This window comes from Capsicum annuum, chromosome 3, assembly GCF_002878395.1.
Source record: "Capsicum annuum cultivar UCD-10X-F1 chromosome 3, UCD10Xv1.1, whole genome shotgun sequence".
In the NCBI taxonomy this organism is placed as follows: Eukaryota; Viridiplantae; Streptophyta; class Magnoliopsida; order Solanales; family Solanaceae; genus Capsicum; species Capsicum annuum.
The window spans coordinates 9,303,678-9,319,907 of record NC_061113.1 but is presented as its reverse complement, the minus strand read 5'-3'; the positions used below and the strand labels follow the sequence as shown (position 1 = coordinate 9,319,907).

The window sequence follows — 16,230 nt, the reverse complement described above, 5'->3', positions numbered from 1 at the left end:
AAATAGGTGAAGTTTGTCTTAAATAACCACAACTGTCCCCAAAACTAAAGTAGAATTAAAGTAACGTTTTTAGAGAATTTTTTGCATTAATCAACGTATATTTCATAATCACGGGATTGACCAAAGCTGACTCCATCTATAGCGGAAAAATTTCCACTATAATTGTATAGTGGTAGCAGTCTACCATTTTTAGCAAATCAGGATTGCTCCCAATTTTTTCTTTTTCACCCACACCCTTAAATTTCGACATCTCAAATCAATTCTTATTACGTCAACTTTGATATCGGAATTCTACTCACCTTAATTCACATTCAAAAGTTTCTATGAATTTGTTATTGTCTCGACTATCATAAAATCACTTCGAATTATATTGCCTTTAACTAATTCATTCTCAAATTGCCCTAGACTATGCTATATGTGGATTTCGTCCAAGACTACCTAGCCTGAAATTTTTAACTCACAATTTAAAGAAAACATTAATCTTTGACATGCTAGACTTACCCGTAAGTATCGTTGACGCTGCTACTAAAAGTAAAAATATATTATTAAAAGCTAGAGTTTGCATAATATAATAATTAAAATATTTTGTACAAATTGTAGTCTGCAGATTGTACTATATTTATTTTACTTTCGTAAGCTAATATTTATAATCAAAGTATTACCCAAAAAAGTTATAGTCAACATACTTGGCACTAATAGGAAAACAAATAGAATATTTGCTGTTTAAATATTATCAAATAAAAATAATTATAGTTTTGTGTTACTAAAGAATTAAATGTTTGCAATAAAAGTAAGCAAATAAGAAAAATTAAAGCTGTATGTTTCAAAGAAATAGACAACAAACATTTTTCTAGTATTATTTCTTATATGGACATTATAATTTTTACAGTTCAAATAGTATAATATAATAAATAATATTATATAACAAAAATATTCTTCTATTTCTTATATGAACCATAAAATTTTCACTTCAATATTACTATATATGTGATAATATTACATAACAACTAATATTGATGATTTAATACTTATTAACTAAATCATAGATTCTTGATGGGACTAATTAAAAAATATAGTTGAAAAGTGAATAATTAATTTGCAATCAAAATAAAAGATAATCAAACTTTTCAAAAGTTATATATTAAAAATCAAACTTTTCAAAAGTTATATATTAAACAAAAAATGATTAATGGTTAAGATTTTATGGTCATTAATCATTACCAAAAATTTATAGCCAAACAAAATTTAATTTTTTATGGTCTATTACCAATACTAGTTGCTAGTCTAATATTATGCTCAAAGTATATTACCAAAAAAAGTTTATAGCCAAACTGAACTGTATTTATTTACTTGCATATAGAATAATCTTACTATCAGATTGCCTTCCAACTTGTCCTACATTCAATCAAAATCTTTGGTTATAAATAGGGTTACTTTAAAACTTAACAATCACCCACATACAAAAGTCTTTAAAAACATACAATATATTCAAAAATATTTTAAGAAATATGAATTTCACAAAAAATTTAACATTGCCATTTTTCCTTATCATGATTCTTGTAGCAAATAGTAATGCGGAAACTAGTTTAGAATGTGCACAAAAATGTGCTGCCACATGTCTCTATTATCCTGATTGTGTGTCACGTTGTATTGATAAGGTTTGCCATCCAACTCCTCCTTCTTCTAGAGCATTGATCAATTGTAAACTTGCTTGTTCTGTGAAACGTTGTTCCAAATTTAAACAAGGTATATATACTTCCTTTCATATCTTTCATATGAAAATAAGTTAATTTGTTATTTCTATCTATTTTTGTCACAATACGTCAAACTTACGGCTTGATTTAACATTTTTTTCTTACTAGATAAGAAGTTAATGAGCAGCTGCTGGGATGAGTGTTCAACAAAACATTGCACCTAGTTAGAACGGCATATACTATTATGCTAATTGTTTAGCAATAATAAATTAGAAAATAAACTTGATGAATCAAATGTAATCAAGACTTATGTTGTTTATGAAGTACTATTTTTCAATTCTCCATCTTTTGATTTGCAACCTCCTAATAAAAAGAATTCAAGGATCCATTTGACTATGAGCATTATTACTTTTTTTTGGAAGTTTTTATATTTTATTTAAAAATCAGTATTTGGTTAAATACAATTTTAAGTTGTTTTGAAAATATGAAAAATATTTTTAAAATGACCAAATTTAAATTATATTGCACATGTAAATCATCTGTCATATTTTTTAAGAAAAGTATATTTAATCAATGAAATACTACTTGTAAAATTATAACAAAACAAAATCACATCATCAACTCTAACATTAAAGATTCAAAATAAAGTGAAAAAATATTTGTAATAGTATTTAGTAGCATGTATATATGATCTAATTCATGAAATCATGTAACTATATATTTTGATATATCACTCTTTTAGAACAAATTTGTTTATATATGTCAGGTAATTAGTCAAACTGAGTGATGTTGCTATTTTTTAGAAATTAGAGATATAAATCATATTTAAAAACTGTACATTCAATTTTAAATATTTCTTTGCAAAAAGTATGGCCAAACACGAATTCAAATTTAAAAATTTCAAGGAAATGAATAACGTTTCTTTTTCATGGCCAAACCTCACTAAATGTTCACAATATGACCTCCTTTTATAGCCCAAGCTTGACTTCCCCATCCGAATTAGGCTACACTTTTTGGTTATTTACCCATGATCACAGTACGACTGAAGGTGGATTTGCCTCCGATATGATATATCTCAGTGGTGTATAAGATAGTATTGAATAAGTTATATCAAGAATGCTAAGATTAGTTATGCCATTACTTGTTTCAAATGTCTATGATACATAGTAAAAATAACTTTGAGTGTTTAGCCGTTAGTTAAAACCAAGTTAATATATTCGGATATGAACATTCAAATGAAGTGTTTATTTGTTAGCTAAAATAAATATTTAAATGTTGTGCGCTATGCCTAATGTAGTATATAAAAAAATTTAGAACCCCTTCATGAAAATGTCACGACCCAACCCGTCGTGAGTGACACCCACATTAATCCTCTAGTAGCAGAACCATCTAACCCAAAACACCAAATCCAATACTTAGCCAAATAACGCAACTACTTATTTTTCATTATTAAACCAAGATCTTGAACATTCTTATAGGGATATCGAATGCGGAATATAAACGAATGGTTAAACAACCCATAAAATCTGAAAGTCATTATACCAAAACACAACAATTATCAGTAAAATGAGTTCAACCAAAGAGTAGGAAACCATCCAAGTTCGAAACAACTGGAGAGGAGCAAAATGAAGCACTCATGGCAGCCCCAAAATATGTATCTCACCCTTGAACTCGAACTAGATTTGCTCTACACAGCTGAGGTCTTGATGCAATGGTCAAAAAATGTTTGCACTCAATAAAAGAAAAACACGTATAATATCTGTACACAAGAAATAATGGTGTACTGATAGGGTCATTGGCCAATCTAAAATAAGATATGTGAACAAGCAACTATAACTTCGTAAAAAAAAAAAAAGAACAATCATAAACACCTACCGTATAACTTTACCTCAAGTTTGTGACACTTGACCTTATTCAAAACACCATAAAATTTTGTAACAACCCTTCAAGTTGTTTTGTGAATTTTTTCTAATTTTAACCCTCCTCGTAGTATTTAGACATGATTGATGACTTAAGAAAATAGGTAGTGTCGATTCTTGGGGTTTTCAAATGCGATTTAAGTCATTAATTGAATTTTTGAAATTTAATAACGTTAGTCCAATCATGGTCAACCTTCAATTGAGAAAATCTCGAATTAGTATCATAATGATTTCAATAGGTTTGAAACGTGCATTTTAGTCAATTTACATATTTAGTTAGCTTTCTCGGGGCTCCAAGAATATTTCGAGGATCAATTCAAAGTGTTGATTTTTTTAGATATTACTGTATTTTAATTGATGATTAATTCACCAAGTTCATAATTTATTCAATATCCTATTCCACTTGACCATGTATAAAAATTAATTTAAGATTAGTGGAGGTTTACAGTTTTATTAACAAAAGCAGTTGTTGTTGGGTTATTGGGTCTTTTTCCTTTCCTATGTGGATAAATGAAACCTAATTTGGACCAACCCACTTTTGACCATAGGCCAATTACTATGGGGCATATATATTGATCTTTTCAGGTCTTATTCACCATCACAAAAAGAGAGTTTTCAGCAGCCAAAGAGAAAAACAAAGCTGATTTTCGCACCTAAATTTTAGCCACAACTGTCAACTTCAAATTGTCATTTCCGCTTTGTTTCTTGTCCGATTGATCTGATTTTTGGAATGCTTGTTCCTCTCATCTAAATATTTGATTAGGAACTGACGGATCTTGATTTGGTGGCCTGTAGCTCCTGTTCTTCATTCCCGAACAGTAGCTGCATTTTTTGTGCTTTCACTCCTTTATTTCTCTAGTGTTTGTTGTTGTGGTTTATGTATTGTTTCTTGTTGTTTGGCACTTGTTTTGTGGCCATTTTGGAAGACAATATTGTAACTATTTGGTGATTATAGTGGAGGTTTTGGTCCCGTAGTCTTTTACTCTTCACACTGAAGGGTTTTCCACGTAAATCTTGTGTCTCGTGTAATTAACTTTATTCTTATCTTATTTTATTTGGTTGATTTATTTTTGATATACTACTCTATTTTTCTTGGTTTTATTTATCTCCTCTTGGTTCAAGCTGAAAGGGAAAGTTTAGTCTTGGATATTTTCCGCTGCTACCCTGTCGGGCTCTTTGATTGTGTGCCTATCTTTCCTAACAAAGTGGTATCAGAGCGTTTGTTGTTGTTGATTGTCGACTTGAATGATGGAGGAAAATATAAGCAAGATGGTGTGTTTGAATGGTAGTAACTATCATACTTGGAAAGGCAAAATGAAGGATCTTCTATTTGTCAAGAAAATGCATCTACCTGTGTTTGCATCTACTAAACCTGAATCAATGACAGATAATGATTTGGAATTTGAGCACTTATAGGTTTGTGGCTATATCAGACAATGGGTTGAAGATAATGTTAGAAATCATATTGTGAATGAGACACATGCTATAAGTTTGTGGGACAAGCTCGAGACGTTTTATGCTTCGAAGATTGGCAATAACAAGTTGTTCCTGTTTAAGCAATTGATGAATATTAGGTATAAGAGGGCAGTCCTATTTCTGATCATATTAATGATTTTCAGGGTGTCCTTGATCAGCTGTCCGAAATGGGTGTAAAGTTCAATGAAAAAATTCAGGGACTTTGGCTTCTTAATACTCTGCCTGACTCTTGGAAAACTCTTCGAGTTTCTTTGACTAATTCTGCTCCCGGTGGTATTGTAACTATGGAATATGCTAAGAGTGGTGTCATGAATGAAGAGATGAAAAGATCTCAGTCCTCATCTTCTTCATCTTTACACTCTGATGTTTTAGTTACTGAAGAGAGAGGGAGAAACATGTCCAGAGATTCAAATGATAGAGATAAAAGTAGAAGCTAATCAAGGTCCAAATTCAAGAATGTTACATGTGACTATTGCAACAAAAAGGGGCATATCATGAAATATTATTACAAGCATAAGAGAGATATAAGACGAAAAAAGAAAGAAGGCGATAATAAAAATCATGTTGCTGTTGTTGCTAATGATGATCTTCTTGTTGCTTGTGGTAAGAATGCCATTAATCTTGTTCGCAATGAGTCTAGCTGATTTGTGGATTCTGGCGCTACTTCTCATGTTACGCCAAAGGAGGAATTATTTTCTTCTTATACTCCCGGCAATTTTGGGATGTTGAAAATAGGCAATAATGATGAAGTTAAAGTACTTTGCATTGGCACTGTTTGTTTGAAAAGTAACAACGGTTCCAAACTAGTTCTCAATAATGTCAAGCATGCTCCAGATGTTCGTTTGAATTTGATTTTTGTAGGAAGTCTTGATGATGAGGGTTATGTTAATACCCTTGGTGCTAGCCAGTGGAAGCTTACTAGAGTTCGATGATTGTGGCTCGAGGTGACAAGTTATCTAACTTGTACGTATTTCAGGGCTCTACTTCTAGAGGCTTGATAAACTTGGCGGAGAATGATATTTCATAAAAGTTGTGGCATAGAAGGTTGAGTCATATGAGTGAGAAGGGGATTGATAGTTTGGCTAAGAAAAATTTGCTTTCTGGAGTTAAACAAGCAAAGTTAAAGAAGTGTGTTCATTGCTTAGCCGGTAAACAGAAAAGAGTTTCTTTTCAGAGTCATCCGCCTTCAAGAAAGCTCGATTTGCTGGAGTTGGTGCATTCTGATTTGTGTGGTCCTTTTAAAGTAAGGTCTCATGGTGGTGCACTTTACTTTGTGACTTTTATTGATGATCATTCTCCCAAACTCTGGGTATTTCCTTTGAAGTTCAAGGATCAAGTACTTGATGTGTTCAAGAATTTTCAGGCCTTGTTGAAAGACAGACTAGGAATAAATTGAAATACATCCGTTCAAATAATGGTGGTGAGTATATTGGTCCTTTTGATAGATATTGCAGAGAGCAGGGTATTCGGCATCAGAAAACTCCTCCAAAGACTCCTCAGTTGAATGGCTTAGTAGAGAGGATGAACAGAACATTAGTTGAGAGGGTTAAATGTATGCTTTCAGATAATAAGCTGCCAAATTCCTTTTGGGTAGAAGCACTTAATACGGTTGTTTATGTTATCAATTTATCTCCTACTGTTGCTTTGAATGGTGATGTCCCTGACAAAGTTTGGTCTGGTAAGAATGTTTTTTATGATCATCTTAGAGTCTTTGGGTGTAAATGTTTTGCTCATGTTCCTAAGGATGAAAGTTCAAAGTTGGATGTTAAAACTAGACAGTGTATCTTCATTGGTTATAGTCAAGATGAATTTAGCTATCTCTTCTATGATCCAGTTGAGAAAAAACTTGTTAGAAGCCGCGATGTTGTGTTCTTTGAAGACCAAACAATTGAAGATTTTGACAAAGCTGAGAAGGTTGATTCTCAGAGTAGTGAGATCCTAGTTGATGTTGATCCAGTTCCTTTGACTACTGCTCCTGAAGAAAATCTTCATGATGATGAAAATCAAGTTAATAATAAAGATGATGATCATGTTCAGAATGACCAACAAGAAGTTGTTGATGTTCCAGTACAAGTTGATATGGTTGATCAGCAACCAGTTGTTGATGCTCCAGAGAGTTCTCTCAGATGATCTACAAGAGAGAGAATACCTTCATCTCGTTATTCTCCCAATGAGTATGTACTCTTGACTGGCAGGGGAGAACCTGAGAGTCTTGATGAGGCCATGAAAAGTGAAGAAAAAGAAAAGTAGTTTGATGCTATGGAAGATGAAATTAAATCTTTGCAAGATAATCATACCTTTGATTTGGTTAAGCTGCCTAAAGACAGAAAAGCTTTGAAAAATAGGTGGGTTTTTCGGGTGAAGCATGAAGATGGTAATCCAATTCCACGGTACAAAGCTATATTGGTTGTGAAGGAATATAACCAGAAAAAGGGAGTTGATTTTGATGAGATATTTTCTCCGGTTGTAAAGATGTCATCCATTCGTGTGGTTCTGGGCTTAGCTGCAAGCCTAGATTTAGAGGTTGAGAAAATGGATGTTAAAACTGCTTTTCTCCATGGTGACTTAGATGAAGAAATTTATATGGAGCAACCCGAAGGTTTTGAAGTCAAAGGAAAAGATAATTATGTTTGCAAATTGAAGAAGAGCTTTTATGGTTTGAAACAAGCTCCTAGGCAGTGGTACAGGAAGTTTGGTTCCTTTATGAGTTAGCAGGGCTTTAAGAAGACTACATTAGACCATTGTGTTTTTTGTGCAAAAATTCTCTGATGGTGACTTTATTATTGTGTTGCTTTATGTTGATGACATGCTTATTGTTGGTCATAATGCTTGCAGGATTCAAAAGTTGAAGCAAGAATTGAGTAAGTCTTTTTCTATGAAAGACTTAGGACCAGCAAAACAGATTCTTGGCATGCAAATTCTCCATGACAGAAAGGCCAAGAAGTTGTGGTTATCACAAGAGAAGTATATTTAGAAAGTACTTCAAAGGTTTAACATGGACGAGGCTAAGGTTGTCAATACACCTTTAGCTATACACTTCAAGTTGAGCACGAAGCAGTGTCCTTCCAGTGATGATGAGAAGGAAGATATGAAGAAAGTTCCTTATGCTTCAGCTGTTGGTAGTTTGATGTATGCAATGGTTTGCACAAGACCGGATATTGCTCATGCTGTTGGTGTTGTTTGTCGTTTTTTTTTCTAATCCGGGAAGAGAACATTAGAATGCTGTGAAGTGGATTATGAGATATCTTTGTGGCACTTCTGGTCTGAGTTTGTGTTTTGGTACAGGGAAGCCTAGTCTTTGTGGTTATACTGATTCAGATATGGCCGGTGATGTTAATACTCGCAAGTCTACTTCAGGGTATTTGGTTAATTTTGCAGGGGAAGCTGTGTCTTGGCAATCTAGGTTGCAAAAATGTGTTGCTCTATCTACTACAGAAGCTGAGCTTATTGCTGCCGTTGAAGCTTGTAAAGAATTGTTTTTGATGAAGACATTCTTGGGGGAACTTGGTTGTGCTCAAGAGAGATATGTGCTTCATTGCGACAGTCAAAGTGCCATACATCTTGGCAAGAATTCTACATTTCATGGTCGGCCTAAACACATCGATGTGAGATACCATTGGATTCAGGATGTGTTGGATTCTAAGTTGCTTGAACTTGAGAAGATTCATACGGATGATAATGGTTCCGACATGATGACTAAAACTTTTCCAAGAGGGAAGTTTGAAGATTGTTGCATGATCTCCGGGATGGCGGTCTCCTCCACATAGTTGGGAGGGGGAGAATTGTTGGGTTATTGGGTCCTTTTTCCTTCCTATGTGGATAAATGAAGTCCAATTTGGACCAACCCACTTTTGACCATAGGCCCATTACTATGGGGTATATATATTGATCTTTTTAGGTCTTATTCACCATCACAACAAGAGAGTTTTCAGCAGCCAAAGAGAGAAAAACAAAGCTGATTTTCGCACCTAAAATTCAGCCACAACTGTCAACTTCAGATTACGATTTTCGTTTCGTTTCTTGTCCGATTGAGCTGATTTTTGAACTTCTTACTCCTCTCATCTCAATCTATGATTAGGATAGCGGAGATTGATTTGATGGCCTGTAGCTCCTATTCTTCATTCTCGAACAGTGGCTGCATTTTTTGTATTTTCAATCCTTTATTTCTCTAGTGTTTGGTGCTGTAGTTTATGTATTGTTTCTTGTTGTTTGGAACTTGTTTTGTGGCCATTTTGGAAGACAATATTGTAACTCTTTGGTGATTATAGTGGAGGTTTCGGTCCCATGGTTTTCTACTCTTCACACTAAAGGGTTTTTCACGTAAATCTTGTGTCTCGTGTGATTGCTTTTATTCTTATCTTTGTTGTATATTACTCTATTTTTCTTGGTTTTATTTGTCTCATCTTGGTTCAAGTTGAAAGGAAAAGTTTAGTCTTGGATATTTTCCGCTGCTACCCTATCAGGCTCTTTGATTGTGTTCCCGTCTTTCCTAACAGTTGCCACTAACTCCAACTGAAACTACACCAAGGTAATAACTTTTCAAATCTTTAATTTTGTTTTTAATTTAAAAAAATTAATAAAGTTTGGTTATTGCAAAGGTAAGGAGGGTTAAGCGTTGATGGCCAATTATTGGCAGTGATGATGAGTGGCTTCACTTTGGCAGCCACTATTTCAGTGATTCACTTTAATTTTTAAGTGAAACTTAATTAAATTCATACATTATGTTGACTATTATTTTAGGATATGAGTATTTTATAGTGGACATTAAGAATAAATAGGTGGAGGTTTGTATTTGATAATTCTGCACAATAATATTTTCACCTTTAACTTCTATTTCTGAATTGTTAATATAATTATCGATCAATTAAGATTTTAATTTTTGGGGTGACTCTTTGATCGGATTCTTTTTTTGAAGTAAAAATTCTTATAGCAATATGAGTGTAATTAGATTTGTACTCTATGAGGATTATATGCTTGAATAGATTTTGATCATTCGATGACTTTATGGAAAGACAAATTTATTAATTGATGTTTGAATTTTTTTTGAGGCAAGTTAAGGCTTTTTTAGACTTTTTTTTTGAAGTTCTTGTGTGTTAGTGTGTAAAGGGGAGTTATGGGGAATGAGGGTCCCGTATAGGTGAAGTGACGAGCATCTTTGTGGGTATCAATGTTATTTGCAGGGTTAAAATAAATTAGTTCTACGTTTGGAATTGTTTTCCCTATTTGCTAGAATGATGGATTCATTTGCAATGGTGAATGTATTGTTGAAAATGCTAGCTAATGAGAATACTCCCACTTGATAAGTTGAGTTGATTTTGAAATTAATATCTGATCTTTCTTAAGACATGAAGTGTTTTGCTTAACTTTATTGTTGTTTTGGGATCAGAGTTGCACGTCTACATGTCATGCATTGCATTTCGTGTGTGGTCGGAGTGCACTCCTGCACGGTATTATTTATTTATTTATTGCGATCGGAGTGCACATCTATACAATATATTTATTGTGATCAGAGTGCACATATGCACAATATATTTATTGAGGTTAGAGTGCACGCCTGCTTAGTACATGGACCTTGTGAGTTCCCAATAGATCCTGACCTTGAATCTATTGCTCGATAGGTGTGTATACAACATCTGCATTGCATTGCACCACATTCATTCACTTTTGGGTCAGATCGAGTAAGGTGTACTTATTGATTTTGTACTACTTTTTGAGTTCTTGAATATTTGTTACTTGATTTCATTGTATTGAAGGCTTTTTGGAGTGTATTATGATATCCTTAGGATTGTTAGACTTGATTATTCAGTTAGGTTAGGGTGGCTTTCCTGAGTGCAGGTTGTATGATTATTTTAGATGATTGACGTGGTGTTGCTTGTCACTACTTTGAATTAGAATCGATCGATGATGCTTACTGAGTACACATGATTCTGTACTCACCCTTTCTTTTCTGCACCTTACGTGCAGGTACTGATCTAATGACCTCTGGGCTGATTCCTATGGTGTCTTTTGTGTTAGCATCTTTGGAGATTCGAGGTAGCTTCTATTGATTTCAGAGACTACTGAAACCTCGTCCACCCTTATTTTTATGCATTTTTCAAATTTTAGAATACTCAGATTTTTTTTAATTTCGGTATTAGTTGCCTTATATTTGTGACTATCTGACCTGAGATTATCTACCTTTCAACTGTGACTATACTATTCTATTAATCTACTTTTGAGATTATTTAAAATTTATTATGTTCTTATCTTCATTAGCTTCTATACATTTGCGATATTGTGTTTGGGATTGAATTCTTGACTTACCTATCATGGAGGGTTGGATAGGTGCCATCACATTTTTGATTTTGACTCGTGACAAATTCAGCTAAGTACAAGTCATAAGGGATTACAACTCAAGTCAAGATGATGACCTCCAATACGAACTCAAGTCAATAATCCACGACTTAACAACAATATATTAATCATATCTCAAACACATAAGTAGATAGACAAGTAAGAATTATGTCAATCATTTGTAATTTAGTCCAACCACTTAAAAATGCATTCCAACAATTATAATGTTAATAATCATGAATTTCGGTTCACTCATGAGACCAAATATAACTAGTCATCACAAAAATTCAGTTCACACAAGAAATTGTCACACTCATCAATATCATGTACATACATGCTAAGAGTCTTGTGATTACTCACTAGCCACGACCTGTAGGGGACAGTGGTAGAGCCACATACATTTCAGGGTGTTCATCCGAACCCCCTTCATCGAAAAATTATACTATTTTTATATGGTGAAAAATATTTTTATGTATATACAGTACATGTTGAACCCCCTTCGACTAGTCCGTATATTTACTTCTAAACCCCCTCATTGAAAATTCTGGCTCTGCAACTGGTAGGGGATGAGCTCTTGTCCATGTACCAAAATTTTCAGACATCTAGTGCTTGCCAACCTTATATCAACCAATTCTATGAAAATGTTCAAATACTGATACATCCAACAATAATCACAATCACAATTATAGCAGTAATCACACTTGAAAAATCAACAAACTTTTAACAATAATTTTATTGTGTGTGATTAACGCTTAGGCTATCAACTAGTCTTTCACTTTCCTTGAACATGCATTATAATAAGAATGCGAAAAAATAGTTAACATACACACAAAAAAAAAAGCAAGTTAGTTTCAACTACATTAAATTATAACCTACCTCAATCCAAGTCCCGCAATGTTATAACGAACTTGAGTCTTGCCTTTCCTTACAACCTTGACTTGATTTTGGTTTCAAAACATTAATACAACATATAATTAATCGAATGATCAAGCAATATCAAGGATCATGACCTAATCCTGATTCTCCAAGGTCAAATACATGATCATTCCTCCCGTTATAGGGATTTCTATCATCATGCCTTCTTAATTCTATCAATTTCATGATTACAATCGTGAATTATAGTCACGCAAAGGTAATTTAACTAAAATTCAAGGTTTTTTTTAATCTAATTCACCTAATTGCAGTAATAAAAATTATTTGGTCAAATTAAATCCTACCCAAAAATCGAAACTAGTAATTCTATTAGTTACTAATTCAAAAACTAGTTAATAAAAGGGATTAATTTATCTTAACAAAGAGTTTTGATGAAAATAGGTGGAATTCATCTTAAATCACCACAACTGTCCCCGAAACGAAAGTAGAATTAAAATAACGTTTTTAGAGAATTTTTTGCATTAATCAACATATATTTCACTATGACGGGATTGATCAAAGCTAACTCCCGCTGTAGCTGAAAAATTTCTACTATAATTGTGTAGTGGTAGCGGTCTGCCATTTTTCAGCAAATCAGGATTGCTCCCAATATTTTCTTTCTCACCCACACCCTTAAATTTCGACATCTCAAATCAATTCTTTTTACGTCAACTTTGATATCGAGATTCTACTCAACTTAATTCACTTTCAAAAGTTCCTATGAATTTTTTATTGTCTAGACTATCATAAAATCACTTCGAATTATATAATCTTTAACTAATTCATTCTCAAATTGCCCTAGACTATGCCATACGTGGATTTCGTCCAAGACTACCTAACCTGAAATTTCTAACTCGCAATTTAAAGAAGACATTAATCTTTGACATGCTAGACTTACCTGTAAGGATCGTTGACGCCGCTACTTAAAATAAATATATATTATTAAAAGCTAGAGTTTGCATAACATAATAATTAAAATATTTTGTACAAATTGTAGTCTGCAGATTGTACTATATTTATTTTACTTTCGTAAGCTAATATTTATAATCAAAGTATTACCCAAAAAAATTATAGTCAACATACTTGGCACTAATAGGAAAAAAAATAGAATATTTGCTGTTTAAATATTATTAAATAAAAATAATTATAGTTTTGTATTACTAAAGAATTAAATGTTTGCAATAAAAGTAAGCAAATAAGAAAAACTAAAGCTGTATATTTCAAAGAAATAGACAACAAACATTTTTCTAGTATTATTTCTTATATGGACATTATAATTTTTACAGTTCAAATAGTATAATATAATAAATAATATTATATAAAAAAAATATTCTTCTATTTCTTATATGGACCATAAAATTTTCATTTCAATATTACTATATATGTGATAATATTACGTAACAACTAATATTGATGATTTAATACTTATTAACTAAATCATAGATTCTTGATGGGACTAATTAAAATATATATATATATATATATATATATATATTTACTTCAAAATAAAAGATAATCAAACTTTTCAAAAGTTATATATTAAACAAAAAATGATTAATGGTTAAGATTTTATGGTCATTAATCATTACCAAAAATTTATAGCCAAACAAAATTTAATTTTTTATGGTCTATTACCAATACTAGTTGCTAGTCTAATATTTATGCTCAAAGTATATTACCAAAAAAAATTTATCGCCAAACTGAACTGTATTTATTTACTTGGATATAGAATAATCTCACTATCAGATTGCCTTCCAACTTGTCTTACATTCAATCAAAATCTTTGGTTATAAATAGGGTTGCTTTAAAACTTAACAATCACCCACATACAAAAGTCTTTAAAAAAATACATATATTCAAAAATATTTTAAGAATTATGAATTTCACAAAAAAAAATTAACATTGCCATTTTTCCTTATCATGATTCTTCTAGCAAATAGTAATGCCGAAACTAGTTTAGAATGTGCACTAAAATGTGCTGCCACATGTCTCTATTATCCTGATTGTGTGTCTCGTTGTATTGATAAGGTTTGCCATCCAACTCCTCTTTCTTCTAGAGCATTGATCAATTGTAAACTTACTGGTTCTGTGAAACGTTGCTTCAAATTTAAACAAGATATATATATACTTATTTTCATATTTTTATATGAAAATATGTTAATTTGTTATTCCTATCTATTTTTGTTACAATACGTCAAACTTACGACTTGATTTAATATATTTTTTTTTCTTTCTAGATAAAAAGCTAATGAGCAGCTGTTGGGATGAGTGTTCAACAAAACATTGCACCTAGTTAGAAGAGTGAATATTTTTAACGTTAGACAAATTTTAAGTACTTTTGAATATTCGTTTCAATTAAAAATGCGGAGTACGCATCTTTTCGGAATATTTAAAATTCAAGGATGCAATAATGTACCTTGACAAATATTTTTCTAAAAATTAATTTCCACCGATTTAATTAATTTAATATTATGAACGTAGATAAATATTTTCGTATAAAATGAGAGAACCTAGGCCCCAACATAATTATCGAAATAGTTTAAGTCAAGATAAGTCAATAAAGCGACCGTGCTTGAACCACAGGACTCGAGGGGTGCCTCATACCTTCCCCTCGGTCAACTGAATTTCTTACCCGATCTTCTATTTTCGCAGACCAATAAAAAGAGTCATTTCCTTTTGATTAGGGATTCAAAAAGGTGACTTGGAACACCATAATTCAATTACTAGTGGCGACTCTGTAAATAAAATAATCCTTATTCAAAATCGTCACTTTAATTGGAACAACCCTTCGACTTCGATCCCTGCGTGCGAAAAAAGAGGTGTGACATCTCTGGTGACTCTGCTGGAGAATAATAAGAATTCGAGCTTTTTATATTGACTTATACTTTCTTTAATTATTGTTGATATTGTATTTGTTGGCCTTATGTGTTACTTATCGCTCATTTACCGCTTTGATATTGTTTGAACTGTATTATAAATTGTCTTCTCTTGCGCATCCCCTCTGAGTCTCTGAAATAAGATAGAAGGAATGCAGCGTATGCATCCTAACTTTCTTTTGAGATAGCCAGAGTGTCAAGGCACCTGGTGAAGGATTATAGTCACACATGTTAGGCGGGGTTCAGATCGACAACGAAGGCGGTGTTGCCCTGCTACCGACCAAGTTGTCCCTCCCCATGTCGAGTGTCCGCTTGGGTAAGCCAGTCTAGACACTTATCCCTATTAGGCTTAAATTTAGAAGAATTGAAAACTCAGAATCTGGTTATCCCTATTAGGTGCCACTTTATTTGCATCATATGCATTTGACTTAGCGAGACTCGGCACAGGGGCCGGGTCTGTCTAGGATAGGTGACCTACTTTATAAATACCAACATGTGCATCCTACGTGCTCTTTGACATTTATTTGGAAGGCTTATTTTATTATTGACCGGCTTTTAGGCAACTTTAAAATGCAAAAAATTATATTATCCTTAAATTCATTGAATTATTTTCAAAGAAAAATTTTATTTTATTTTTTAAAAACAACAAAGAAAGGAAAATTTTAAATATACTTTTAGAGTTTTTTTGAACTACGAGGATCTGATTCTCACTTTTTAGTGGGATACATAGAATGTCCTATCCGGGATACGACCCTAGTTTTTTAAAAAAAAAATAATAATAGTAATATATTTATTCACAAATTTATAGAAGGATATTTTTGAAAAAAATAAGAAGAAGAAGAAGAAATGATTATTTTCATGAATATTATTATCTTTATTTTTCTTTCCCTTTTATTTTTCAAAATTAATTTTAACATAAAAATCATAATAGCCTGAACCTTTAGGGGTCGTGAGCTGAATTTTTATAAAATAATAAAATATGTAAACATATATTTTAACAGTCCTGAACCTTTAGGGGCC

At 32.4% G+C, this 16,230-nt stretch overlaps 1 long non-coding RNA gene across 1 annotated transcript; it reads left to right on the top strand.

The window, feature by feature from the left end:
* The first annotated feature begins 1,466 nt into the window (after positions 1-1,466).
* LOC124896988 lies at positions 1,467-2,090 on the top strand. The gene is made up of 2 exons (XR_007053364.1): positions 1,467-1,746; positions 1,863-2,090. It is a non-coding gene; the product is annotated as an uncharacterized LOC124896988 (long non-coding RNA).
* Positions 2,091-16,230: the final 14,140 nt, after the last annotated feature.